This window comes from Lolium rigidum, chromosome 6 (assembly GCF_022539505.1).
Source record: "Lolium rigidum isolate FL_2022 chromosome 6, APGP_CSIRO_Lrig_0.1, whole genome shotgun sequence".
Lineage (NCBI taxonomy): Eukaryota > Viridiplantae > Streptophyta > Magnoliopsida > Poales > Poaceae > Lolium > Lolium rigidum.
Window position 1 is genome coordinate 42,286,546 of NC_061513.1, and position 14,677 is coordinate 42,301,222.

General features: G+C 47.9%; 1 non-coding gene across 1 annotated transcript; it reads left to right on the forward strand.

The window, feature by feature from the left end:
* Positions 1–511: 511 nt before the first annotated feature.
* On the forward strand, positions 512–699 carry LOC124668938. The gene has a single exon (XR_006992000.1). It is a non-coding gene; the product is annotated as a U2 spliceosomal RNA (small nuclear RNA).
* Positions 700–14,677: the final 13,978 nt, after the last annotated feature.

A 14,677-nucleotide genomic window follows, 5' to 3' on the forward strand; every position in this document is an offset into this window, starting at 1 on the left:
CTGCTTGTAAATAATGTGAGGAAGCCATGAGCAAAGCAGAGTCCTCTCTTGTTCTTGTGCGGACACAACGAGATGAGCAGCACATTAACTTAGCGAAAATTACCTGAAATTTTGACTCATCGTAAGCTCGTAACTACGCTGCCTCGGCCTGGCCGAAGTGTAAATCCATCTTGAATATTTTTTACAGCGATTTTCCCAAGATTTTTCGCAGCACTTCTTCTACTACTGGTAAAGTAAGTAAGAACAGAAGTATAGACCTCACTGCCACCGGGACCCACAACACCCAGCCTCATCGTCCCGGTTTCCAGAGAGAACGCAGCCCACTTAGGTATCGACGAAAGAAAGGCCCGCTGTAGGATCTTTGCCTAACTTGGCGGCCCATACGCGAAGCGGCAGCCGAGCAACGTCGCCCGTTCCCGTAGCAGCAGTTTTTAGTCCCACATCGACGAGCGGGAGAGCAGATGGAGCGCGACGAGGCTATAAGAGCACCGGGTGGCTGCCGTTGCAACTCATACCTTTCTCGGCCTTTTGGCTAAGATCAAGTGTAGTATCTGTTCTTATCAGTTTAATATCTGATATGTGGGCTCATGTGTCCACACGATATTAAATTAATTTTTTCTTGGGGGAGGGTCCACAACAGTGGCTTGCCACTGGGCCCCAGGCGTCGCTCGTGTGTAGCACGAGCTAGGCGCACCCCAACCAAATCAAATCAAAGCTTTTGGGTTGTTTGAACAGGAATTGGTTTGTTAGGTGCAATTTGCCAGCAGCAAAAGAATGGTGAGAGCTGTGGCAATGCACGCTGTTTGTCCAGGCGAATGCTCGCTTGACGTAAGTCTCAAAAAGAGAGGAGTTGATCACTTTGCACAAAAAGCCTTGCAAAAGAAGAAAATTACAAAGAGGCCCTGAAGATCTCTGTGCAGCACAGTGACGAGCACCTCCTCCTGCAGCCGCCCAAGACGCCGGAAGGGAAGGAGATGGCCACCACACGCTAGAACTTGGATGAGCACCCTCGCACTCACCTCACACCGCTGCTTTGTGGACCTCAATCAGCACCCGACAGGATTGCTTATTTTGGGGAACATCGGCCGGGGCGACGCCACCGGAGCCGATCGACAAGGTCGATGGAAAACCGCCGCGTCGCCCGCCCGCTTCCACACAACCCGCATCGGCCAAGCCAGCCTCTGGAGCCTGCCGGCGACTAGCACCGGCGCTACTCCTGTACATGACCTCCCAAGCTCCATGGCGGCGTTGGAGTGACCGCAGCAACGGCGACGAAGTCGGAGGACAAAATCCAAGGGAGAGGAGACGTCATCGCCGCGCCGACCCCCCAGGAAACCTAGACCCACAGATCCACCTGATCCATGGGTCGACTCGGCCTCCAGCTCTCCGGCGCCGCCATGGAGAGCGCCGCCGGAACAGAGACTTTTGTCCCCCGAAACGGAGTTTCGCGATGGCGGCGGCTCCCCTGGAGTCTTTCTGGAGTTTCGTCAATTAGTGTAGGGTTTTCACGTCACGAGAGATTATATAGGCGAAGAGGCGGAGTCGGAGGAGCCAGGGGCTCCCTCCCCATAGGTCGGCGCGGCCAGGGGGGCCACTCGCGCCGCCATATGGTGTGGGTCCCCTGCTGCCCTTCCTCGTCTCCCCTCCGGACTTCTGGAACCTTCCGTGAAATATAAGATCGTGGGCTTTTATTTCGTCCAATTCCGGGAATATTGCCCGAACAGCCTTTCTGGAACCAAAAACAGCAGAAAAAGGGAACTGACACTTCGGCATCTTGTTAATAGGTTAGTTCCGGAAAATGCATAAAATCATTATAAAGTGTGAGCAAAACATGTAGGTATTGTCATAAAACTAGCATGGAACATCAGAAATTATAGATACGTTGGAGACGTATCAGCCGGCGGGGAGAGATTGGGGAAACGAGGCTTCTCCTTTTCGCCTCTCACTGACACTGTAGCGTGGAGAGGAGAAGAGGAAATCAGACTTTGTGAAGTTCGATCGCTGGCTATGAAACAACAATGATTTAGCAAAACTATAACTCGCATGGCATGTTCCTACTCGACCTCTCTCATTCACTGCAAACCCAGCTTGTATCCTCTTCCTACCACTTCACCATCTCAGTTGCATAAGAAATTCTGATCGTACCACCGATTATTGACCCAAGGATTTCACTTATGCTTGTCAACTGTATCCGCCAAGAGATTCATCACCGACGAGGCAACTCCTTCCTCCAGCTTGCTGCCAATACTAGGACCATCCTCTTCGACCACCAGCGGTCTGTGGACCCGCTGTTGGGGGGATGACCCCCGGTATGCCAAAGGCATGCCAAACCGGATGGTTTGAGCCATTGAGATACCGGTTTAATATCCTAACCGCAACACAAAGGTAAGAGTTTAGGCTAAGTGAAGCTAACCCGGTATCCCCAAGAGGGGTATACCGGAACCTGGTAAAGAAGATACTCGGAGAGAAGGGCTCGTCAGCAGGATCTGGTCAAAGATTCTCTTCAGAGCAAGAAGACAAGGATGAGCTAAGCAAAGTGGCTTTAATCGAGCCACGGCGCCAAAGAGAGAGATGACGCCGAAAGAAGTCGGAGGACGTCGGCGTCCCGATTAAAGAAGACTCCGGCGTCATCTATGATTAAAGTAGCTTTGTAAAGTAGTTTGTCCAGTCAAAGATGCCATTAGGGTTTCTTGTTCTGTAAGCCACCCTCTCCCCTATATAAGGAGAGGGGGCACTGCCTCATACGCGGGTGTTGAAGGAGATATGCCCTAGAGGCAATAATAAAGTGGTTATTATTTATATCTTTATGTTTATGATAAATGTTTATATATCATGCTAGAATTGTATTAACCGAAACATTAGTACATGTGTGATATGTAGACAAACAAGAAGTCCCTAGTATGCCTCTTAAACTAGCTTGTTGATTAATAGATGATTAGTTTCATAATCATGAACATTGGATGTTATTAATAACAAGGTTATGTCATTGTGTGAATGATATAATGGACACACCCAATTAAGCGTAGCATAAGATCTCGTCATTAAGTTATTTGCTATAAGCTTTCGATACATAGTTACCTAGTCCTTATGACCATGAGATCATGTAAATCACTTATACCGGAAAGGTACTTTGATTACACCAAACACCACCTTGCGTAAATGGGTGGCTATAAAGGTGGGATTAAGTATCCGGAAAGTATGAGTTGAGGCATATGGATCAACGAGTGGGATTTGTCCATCCCGATGACGGATAGATATACTCTGGGCCCTCTCGGTGGAATGTCGTCTAATGTCTTGCAAGCATATGAATGAGTTCATAAGAGACCACATACCACGGTACGAGTAAAGAGTACTTGTCGGGGAGACGAGGTTGAACAAGGTATAGAGTGATACCGAAGATCAAACCTCGGACAAGTAAAATATCGCGAGACAAAGGGAATTGGTAATATATGTGTATGGTTCATTCGATCACTAAAGTCATCGTTGAATATGTGGGAGCCATTATGGATCTCCGGATCCCGCTATTGGTTATTGGTCGGAGTGAGTACTCAACCATGTCCGCATAGTTCTCGAACCAGTAGGGTGACACACTTAAAGTTGGATGTTGAAATGGTAGCACTTGAATTATGGAATGGAGTTCGAATATTTGTTCGGAGTCCCGGATGAGATCCCGGACATCACGAGGAGTTCCGGAATGGTCCGGAGAATAAGATTCATATATAGGATGTCATTTTATGTGAAATAAAATGTCGCGGAAGGTTCTATGGAAGGTTCTAGAAGGTTCTAGAAAAGTCCGGAAGAAACCACCAAGGAAGGTGGAGTCCACAAGGGACTCCACCTCCATGGCCGGCCAGCCCTAGTGGGGGTGGAGTCCCAAGTGGACTCCACCATAGGGGCCGGCCACCCCACATGGGAGGTGGGAATCCCACCTTTGGGTGGGAGTCCTAGTTGGGCTAGGTTTCCCCTCCTATGGAAGGTTTTGGTTTCGGGTCTTATTCGAAGACTTGGACACCAACACTTGGGATCCACCTATATAATGAGGGGCCAAGGGAGGGGGCCGGCCACCCCAAGACCATAGCTTGGCCGCCTCCCCTTGAGTGGCCGGCCACCCCTCCCAAACCCTAGCCAAGCTCCTCTACTCCATATTGCCCGCATAGCTTAGCGAAGCTCCGCCGGACTTCTACACCGCCACCGACACCACGCCGTCGTGCTGTCGGATTCAAGAGGAGCTACTACTTCCGCTGCCCGCTGGAACGGGGAGGTGGACGTCGTCTTCATCAACAACCGAACGTGTGACCGAGTACGGAGGTGCTGCCCGTTCGTGGCGCGGGAACCGATCGTGATCAAGATCTTCTACGCGCTTTTGCAAGCGGCAAGTGATCGTCTACCGCAGCAACAAGAGCCTCCTCTTGTAGGCTTTGGAATCTCTTCAAGGGTGAGACTCGATACCCCCTCGTTGCTACCATCTTCTAGATTGCATCTTGGCTTGGATTGCGTGTTCGCGGTAGGAAAATTTTTGTTTTCTATGCAACGTTATCCTACAGTGGTATCGGAGCCGTGTCTATGCATAGATGGTTGCACGAGTAGAACACAATGGTTTGTGGGCGTTGATGCTCTTGTTATCTTTAGTTTGAGTACTTTGCATCTTTATGGCATAGTGGGATGAAGCGGCTCGGACTAACTTTACATGACCGCGTTCATGAGACTTGTTCCTCGTTCGACATGCAACTTGTATTGCATAAGAGGCTTTGCGGTGTCTCGTCTCTCCTACTATAGTAAAGATTCAATTTACTCTTCTATTGAAAACATTAGTATCAACGTTGTGGTTCATGTTCGTAGGTAGATTAGATCTCTCTCGAAAACCCTAAACCACGTAAAATATGCAAACCAAATTAGAGACGTCTAACTTGTTTTTGCAGGGTTTGGTGATGTGATATGGCCATAATGTGATGATGAATATGTATGAGATGATCATTATTGTATTGTGGCAACCGGCGGGAGCCTTATGGTTGTCTTTAAATTTCATGTTGAGTAGTATTTCAAAGTAGTTGTAATAGTTGCTACATGGAGGACAATCATGAAGACGGCGCCATTGACCTTGGCGCTACGCCGACGATGATGGAGATCATGCCCGAAGATGATGGAGATCATATCCGTGCTTTGGAGATGAAGATCAAAGGCGCAAGAACAAAAGGGCCATATCATATCACATATGAACCGCATGTGATGTTAATCCTTTTTATGCATCTTATTTTGCTTAGATCGCGACGGTAGCATTATAAGATGATCCCTCACTAAAATCTCAAGATAATAAAGTGTTCATCCTTAGTAGCACCGTTGCCAAGTCTTGTCGTTTCGAAGCACCTCGTGATGATCGGGTGTGATAGATTCAATAAGTACATATGACGGGTGCAAGACAGTTTTGCACATGCGGATACTAAGGTGGCCTTGACGAGCCTAGCATGTACAGACATGGTCTCGGAACACGTGATACCGAAAGGTAGAGCATGAATCATATGGTTGATATGATGAACACTTTGAGTGTTCGCCATTGAAATCACACCTTTTCTCGTGATGATCGGGTTTAGGTGCGGTGGATTTGGTTCGTGTGATCACTAAGACAATGCGAGGGATATTGTTTTGAGTGGGAGTTCACTTAGGTTTTTAATTATGTTGAATTAAAATTTGAACTCAATTTGTCATAAACTTAGTCTAAACTATTGCAAATATATGTTGTAGAGATGGCGTCCCCAATCAATTTTAATCAGTTCCTAGAAAAAGAGAAACTTAAGAGCAACGGTAGCAACTTCACCGACTGGTTCCGTCATGTGAGGATCTTCCTCTCCGGCGGAAATCTGCAATTTGTGCTTGATGCACCGCTAGGTGACCCTCCTGCAGAAGATGAATCCGATGAAGTAAAAGCTGTTTACGCGACTCGGAAAACTCGGTACTCTCAAGTTCGGTGTGCCATCCTGTGCGATCCGGAATCCGATCTTCAAAAACGTTTTGAGCACCATGATCCTCATGAGTTGATGAATGAGCTGAAAGCTATATTCGAGACTCATGCGGCCGTGGAATGCTATGAAGCATCGAAACATTTCTTCGGCTGTATGATGGAAGAAGGCAGCTCCGTTAGTGAGCACATGCTCGCCATGACCGGGCATGCGAAGAAACTCGGTGACTTGGGAATAGTGATTCCTAACGGATCGGGGATTAATCGTGTCCTTCAATCACCGCCACCAAGTTACAAGAACTTTGTGATGAACTACAATATGCGAGAACATGAACAAGGAGTTACTCGAACTCTTTGGCATGCTAAAAGCTGCTGAGATTGAGATCAAGAAAGAGCACCAAGTGTTGATGGTCAACAAGACCACCGGTTTCAAGAAACAGGGCAAGTCTAAGGGAAAATTCAAGAAGGGTGGCAAGAAAGCTGCCACGCCTCCTATGAAACCTAAGAACGGCCCTAAGCCTGATGCTGAGTGCTATTACTGCAAGGAGAAGGGACACTGGAAGCGTAATTGCCCCAAGTATCTGGCTGATCTGAAGAGCGGCCTTGTCAAGAAGAAGAAAGAAGGTATATTTGATATACATGTTATAGATGTTCATTTCACCGGTTCTCGTTCTAGTACACGGGTATTTGATACCGGTTCGGTTGCTCATATTTGTAACTCGAAACAGGAACTAAAGAATAAACGACAACTCGCTGAAAGATGAAGTGACGATGCGCGTTGGAAACGGATCCAAGGTCAATGTGATCGCAGATCGGCACACTTCCTCTACATCTACCTTCGGGATTAGTTTTAAGCCTAAATAATTGCTATTATGTACCTGCGTTGAGCATGAACATTATATCTGGATCTTGTTTAATGCAAGACGGTTATTCATTCAAGTCCGAGAATAATGGTTGTTCTATTTTTATGAATAATATCTTTTATGGTCGAGCACCACAAAAGAATGGCTTATTTCTATTAGATCTCGATAGTAGTGATACGCATATACATAACATTGATGCTAAGCGAATTAAACTTAATGATAATTATACTTATATGTGGCACTGTCGTCTTGGTCATATTGGAGTGAAACGCATGAAGAAACTCCATACTGATGGATTACTTGAATCACTTGACTTTGAGTCACTTGATAGATGCGAAGCATGTCTAATGGGTAAAATGACAAAGACTCCATTTTCTGGTATGATGGAGCGAGCTACTGACTTATTGGAAATCATACATACAGATGTATGTGGACCAATGAGCGTAGCATCGCGCGGTGGTTATCGTTATGTTCTAACCTTCACAGATGATCTGAGTAGATATGGGTATATCTATTTCATGAAACATAAATCCGAAACTTTCGAGAAGTTTAAGGAATTTCAAAGTGAAGTAGAAAATCAACGTAACAAGAAGATCAAATTTCTACGATCCGATCGTGGAGGTGAATATCCGAGTTATGAGTTTGGCATGCATTTAAAGAAATGCGGAATACTTTCACAATTGACACCGCCGGGAACACCTCAACGAAACGGTGTGTCCGAACGTCGTAATCGAACTCTCTTAGATATGGTTCGTAGTATGATGTCTCTTACTGATTTGCCGTTATCATTTTGGAGTTATGCATTAGAGACAGCCACATTCACTTTAAATAGAGCACCATCAAAATCCGTAGAAACGACACCGTATGAATTATGGTTTAATAAGAAACCTAAGTCGTCGTTCTCGAAAGTTTGGGGTTGCGAAGCCTATGTAAAGAAGTTACAACCGGACAAGCTAGAACCCAAAGCGGAGAAATGCGTCTTCATAGGATACCCTAAGGAAACTATAGGGTACACTTTCTATCACAGAATCCGAAGGCAAAATCTTTGTTGCTAAGAACGGAACCTTTCTTGAGAAAGAATTTCTCACTAAAGAAGTGATTGGAAGAAAAGTAGAACTCGATGAGATTGATGAATCTATACTCGTTGATCGGAGTAGCGCGAGTACCGGAAGTTGTACCCGTACCGCCTACACCGGCAACGAGAGGAAGCTAATGATAATGATCATGAAACTTCGAACGAGGAAACTACGAACCTCGCAGATCGACAAGGGAACGTGCCACTCCCGATTGGTATGATCCTTGTCTAAATGTCATGATTGTGGATAACAATGATGAGGACCACTGCGACGTATGAAGAAGCGATGATGAGCCCCAGATTCCAACAAATGGCAAGAAGCCATGAAATCCGAAATGGGATCCATGTATGATAACAAAGTATGGACTTTGGTAGACTTACCTGATAGCCGTAAGGCTGTCGAGAATAAATGGATCTTCAAGAGAAAAACAGATGCTGATGGTAATATTACTGTCTATAAAGCTCGACTTGTCGCAAAGGGTTTCCGACAAATTCAAGGAGTTGACTACGATGAGACATTCTCACCTGTAGCGAAGCTAAAATCTGTGAGGATTTTGTTAGCAATAGCTGCATTTTTCGATTATGAGATTTGGCGGATGGATGTCAAAACGGCGTTCCTTAATGGAGACATTGAGGAAGAGTTGTATATGGTACAACCCAAAGGTTTTGTCGATCCTAAAAATGCTGACAAAGTATGCAAACTTCGGCGTTCAATCTATGGACTGAAGCAAGCATCAAGAAGTTGGAACCGACGCTTTGATAAGGTGATCAAAGACTTCGGGTTTATACAGTGTCATGGAGAGGCCTGTATTTACAAGAAAGTGAGTGGGAGCTCCGTAGCATTCCCGATATTATATGTAGATGACATATTATTGATCGGGAATGATATAGAACTATTAAGCAGTGTTAAGGGTTATTTGAATAATAGTTTTTCAATGAAAGACCTTGGTGAAGCATCGTATATATTAGGCATCAAGATTTATAGAGATAGATCAAGACGCCTAATAGGGCTATCACAGAGTACATATCTGGACAAGATTCTAAAGAAGTTTAGAATGGACGAAAGTAAGAAAGGGTTCTTACCTATGTTACCGGGCAAGGTATTGAGTAAGACTCAAGGACCGGCTACGGCAGAAGAAAGAGAAAGGATGTGTAACATCCCCTATGCCTCGGCGGTATGATCTATCATGTATGCCATGCTATGTACTAGACCGGATATAGCACATGCTTTGTTAGTTTGACTAGCAGATATCAAAGTGATCCAGGAATGGAACACCTGGACAGCGGTCAAGAATATCCTGAAGTACTTGAAAAGAACTAAGGATATGTTTCTTTGTTACGGAGGTGACCAAGAGCTCGTTGTAAACGGTTACACCGATGCAAGTTGGAACAACGATCCCGATGACTCTAAGTCACAATCCGGGTACGTGTTTATATTGAATGGTGCTGCGGTAAGGCTGGGCAAGCTCGAAGCGGTGCACGGTGGCGAAGTCTTCAACGAGAATCGAGTACATAGCGGCTTCGAGGCTTCATCGAAGCGGTATGGATGAAGAGGTTCATTGTAGAGCTCGGTGTGGTTCCTAGTGCATTGGACCCATTAATCATTTACTGTGATAACATGGGTGCCATCGCCAATGCACAAGAGCCAAGGTCACACAAGAGGCTGAAGCATATCAAGCTGCGTTACCACTCAATTCGCGAGTACATCGAAGATGGAGAAGTAAAGATTTGCAAAGTACACACTGATCTGAATGTAGCAGATCCGTTGACTAAAGCTCTCCCTAGGGCAAAGCATGACCAACACCAGAATGCCATGGGTGTTAGGTATATTACAATGTAATCTAGATTATTGACTCTAGTGCAAGTGGGAGACTGAAGGAGATATGCCCTAGAGGCAATAATAAAGTGGTTATTATTTATATCTTTATGTTTATGATAAATGTTTATATATCATGCTAGAATTGTATTAACCGAAACATTAGTACATGTGTGATATGTAGACAAACAAGAAGTCCCTAGTATGCCTCTTAAACTAGCTTGTTGATTAATAGATGATTAGTTTCATAATCATGAACATTGGATGTTATTAATAACAAGGTTATGTCATTGTGTGAATGATATAATGGACACACCCAATTAAGCGTAGCATAAGATCTCGTCATTAAGTTATTTGCTATAAGCTTTCGATACATAGTTACCTAGTCCTTATGACCATGAGATCATGTAAATCACTTATACCGGAAAGGTACTTTGATTACACCAAACACCACTGCGTAAATGGGTGGCTATAAAGGTGGGATTAAGTATCCGGAAAGTATGAGTTGAGGCATATGGATCAACAGTGGGATTTGTCCATCCCGATGACGGATAGATATACTCTGGGCCCTCTCGGTGGAATGTCGTCTAATGTCTTGCAAGCATATGAATGAGTTCATAAGAGACCACATACCACGGTACGAGTAAAGAGTACTTGTCGGGAGACGAGGTTGAACAAGGTATAGAGTGATACCGAAGATCAAACCTCGGACAAGTAAAATATCGCGAGACAAAGGGAATTGGTAATATATGTGTATGGTTCATTCGATCACTAAAGTCATCGTTGAATATGTGGGAGCCATTATGGATCTCCAGATCCCGCTATTGGTTATTGGTCGGAGTGAGTACTCAACCATGTCCGCATAGTTCTTGAACCGTAGGGTGACACACTTAAAGTTGGATGTTGAAATGGTAGCACTTGAATTATGGAATGGAGTTCGAATATTTGTTCGGAGTCCCGGATGAGATCCCGGACATCACGAGGAGTTCCGGAATGGTCCGGAGAATAAGATTCATATATAGGATGTCATTTTATGTGAAATAAAATGTCGCGGAAGGTTCTATGGAAGGTTCTAGAAGGTTCTAGAAAAGTCCGGAAGAAACCACCAAGGAAGGTGGAGTCCACAAGGGACTCCACCTCCATGGCCGGCCAGCCCTAGTGGGGGTGGAGTCCCAAGTGGACTCCACCATAGGGGGCCGGCCACCCCCACATGGGAGGTGGGAATCCCACCTTTGGGTGGGAGTCCTAGTTGGGCTAGGTTTCCCCCTCCTATGGAAGGTTTTGGTTTCGGGTCTTATTCGAAGACTTGGACACCAACACTTGGGATCCACCTATATAATGAGGGGCCAAGGGAGGGGGCCGGCCACCCCAAGACCATAGCTTGGCCGCCCCCCTTGAGTGGCCGGCCACCCCCTCCCAAACCCTAGCTTTGCTCCTCTACTCCATATTGCCCGCATAGCTTAGCGAAGCTCCGCCGGACTTCTACACCGCCACCGACACCACGCCGTCGTCGTCGTCGGATTCAAGAGGAGCTACTACTTCCGCTGCCCGCTGGAACGGGGAGGTGGACGTCGTCTTCATCAACAACCGAACGTGTGACCGAGTACGGAGGTGCTGCCCGTTCGTGGCGCCGGAACCGATCGTGATCAAGATCTTCTACGCGCTTTTGCAAGCGGCAAGTGATCGTCTACCGCAGCAACAAGAGCCTCCTCTTGTAGGCTTTGGAATCTCTTCAAGGGTGAGACTCGATACCCCCTCGTTGCTACCGTCTTCTAGATTGCATCTTGGCTTGGATTGCGTGTTCGCGGTAGGAAAATTTTTGTTTTCTATGCAACGTTATCCTACAGGTGTCCACGGAGGAGATTAGAGGATAGACCTTGTATCCAAGCACCTGTAATCATGTTGAGATCAATGAAGCAAGCGATCTAGTAAAGAGTTCTTCCTCTTGTCTCTCTTCTTGCATACCGGCCTTTGGTTGTGTTCTTGAGGAAAGCATCCGGAAGTTCATCCCATCTAGTCGCAAACCCTCCCCGAATCCTCTAGCGCCCATTCGGCCCCAACTTAAGCCATCCCATGGCATCTGCTCGTTCGCCACGACGACAGTTGGCGCCCACCGTGGGGCATGAAGTGGCGCTTGCTGGAGTTCACATTCGGGCGGGCATCCTCGATGTCGCCGGTCAGCGTACGGTCTCCGCGTTGGTGCAGCACATCTACGCCATGGACTTCATCAACGACAACGCGGGCTGCTTCGCCAACGGCGGCATCTTCCCCAAGAACGGCCGCATCATCGAGTTCGGCAGTCACCGCATCTACTTCGGCACTGTTCCTATGCGTCAGTGCCTCTCGCCGGTGCTGGTGGCGCCGGATCCGCCAAGGTGGCTACATGCTGGCCGTGCTCCAGGGAGCGTGGAGGTGATGATGGCAGGCGCGGTCGACGCCGGCAAAGAAGCAGCAGAAGAAGGCGCTGGGCGTGCGGTTTCGACCCGTGCGGCCAAGCCACCGCTGGAGCGAGGCGCAGGCGCAGCGGGAGCATCATCCGCACCACCGGAAACACCGCTCCAAGCGGCGATGAACGTCCTCGCCACCCCCATCGCGCAGAACATCGACCCGGCAGCGGCTCAGGCGGAGCTGGAGGCGCAGCGCCAGAAGATGCTCGAGAGCGGCAAGGACATCGCCAGAGCGCAGCGCGAGCTGAACCTAACCCTACGTGAGTACAACGCTGCCCATGGCTTTGCTTCTGTTGACGCGCATGCCGCTAGCATACCAGAAAACCGGCTTAAGGCTCGCAATCTAGATCAGGACCTGCGCAAAGAAGTTGCTGCCGGTAAAACTATCTCTGCATCTGTGAGCGTTGTAGAGAAACCTAAGTACAGTAGCCCGGATAAAACGATAAAAGCTGCTAAAGCCGCCGTAGCGCTGTGTGACTCGCTCTCCGGGGACGCTCTGGCAAAACAACAGGAGCGTGTCCGGGAACTTCTTGAAACTATCGAGCAACAGCATGCAGAGCAGCTTGATAGGCTAAACAAGGCTATGGCTTCAAAATCCGCGCGTTCGACAAGGAATGCCGGTAGCAAGTCCCATGGGCAGGCTTCGTCCCCCCATCCGGACAGAAGAAGAGAAAAGGAAGTGAATGCGCAGCAGATGACTGTGTACGATCCAGTTCTTGCCGGAAAGCAACAAGCCGGGCAATATGATGCCGGCAGAAAAGGCCAAGGGGCAAACAGAGGCTACGCCAAAGAGGGCTATGCCGGAAACAAACATGCCGGTAGACAAGAAACCGGGCAAAATTATCGGGCTGCAAGGGCAGCGTACGATGAGGAGGAAATAGGTCCCCCGAGGTACCGGCAGGCAAGGGCCGCGGTACCGGAATGTTATGATGAAGCTGATTCTGCAAGACCGGCAGCATACCGGAACTCATTGGGAGAACGCTTGGGAGAAAGGTACCTACCGGAACGGGATGCGAGGCACCGTCTGGATAGAGTGTACTTGTCAGAAATGATCGAGGAGGAAGGTCCCCCAGGCCCAAAATGCTTTGGCCCAAGGATCATGAAGGAAAAACCACCAGTTCGCAACTTTATGTTGCCCCGTGACACAAAAACATATGATGGCACCACAAAGCCGGAAGATTGGCTCGCGGATTACGTGACCGCAGTATACGTCGCAGGCGGCGGAGGAACCGTAGCAGGAGGGGGAAATCGACGATGGGCCGTGAGAATCATACCATCATTCCTGGTTGGGCCGGCAAGAATCTGGCTAAACAACTTGCCGGCAAAAAGCATAAATGGCTGGCTGGATTTTGAGGAAGCCTTTGTGAGCAATTTTAGCAGCACCTATCAGAGGCCAAACAGGCCGCAGCAGCTCGCTCTGTGCATACAGCGCCAGAACGAAACAGACCGGGATTATCTGGCCCGGTGGAACACCACAAGGAACTCCTGTGAAGGGGTAATCGAGGCACAGGCCATTGCTTGGTTTAGCAGTGGGTGCAGGAGAGGTTCACCGTTGTGGCAAAAGCTACAGCGGAACATGCCGACAATGTTGGCAGAGATGATACGTGTGGCAGATAGCTATGCGTTGGGAGACCCAACGCAGCCGGCAGTGCAACCTGAGCCGGAACAGCAGCGCCAAGAGCAGCACCGGGATAACCGGAATAACAAAAGAAGGGAAGATTTTCCGGATCGAAGGTACGGTCCGCATCAAGTTGCTGCAGTGCAAGAAAACTCTGAGACCAGCGGCAGTCAGAGGCAGAGAACCGGATCGCAGCCATGGGCGGGTCCTAAAAAACAGTGGGTAGAAAAGAAGCCCTGGGTTCAGAAAAGGAACTGGCAAGAACCCGCGAAGTACACCATGGAAGCTGCCATGGACCAACCTTGCCGGTGGCACACACCGAACCCGGCACACCCGTCAAACCATCTGACGAAGGATTGCACTTGGACCAAGTACTTGATGCAAAAAGGAACGGCAAAAGATGCACAACCACCACAAGACATGCCGCGGCAACAACAGCTACCACCACCACCACCGCTTACCGGGGCAAACGCCTTACCGGTGCAGCCAAACCGGCAGCAGTACCAGCAGGTTAACCAGGTGATGGAGGGCAATGACCAACCACCTCCACCGGCACCTTTGGGCCGGAATATTTACAAAGATCCAGATATGTGCTACGTTGTATTCGTGACTGAGCCAACCGATAAACAAAGCCTGTATCGCCGTTCTATGGAAGTGAACGCAGTGATGCCGGCAATACCAAAATACATGCTGTGGTCTGATCAAGAGATCTCGTGGTCCTTCAAGGATCACCCTAAAGTCATGCCGAACCCGGGTGGCTATGCCCTCGTCTTGGACCCAATCATGCAAGGGCCAAACGCTCGAGTCAAGTTCAGCAAGGTGCTGATAGACAATGGGAGCAGCATAAACATCATGTACAGGCACACCATGAACATGCTGGGCATAACAGAAAACATGCTTCAGCC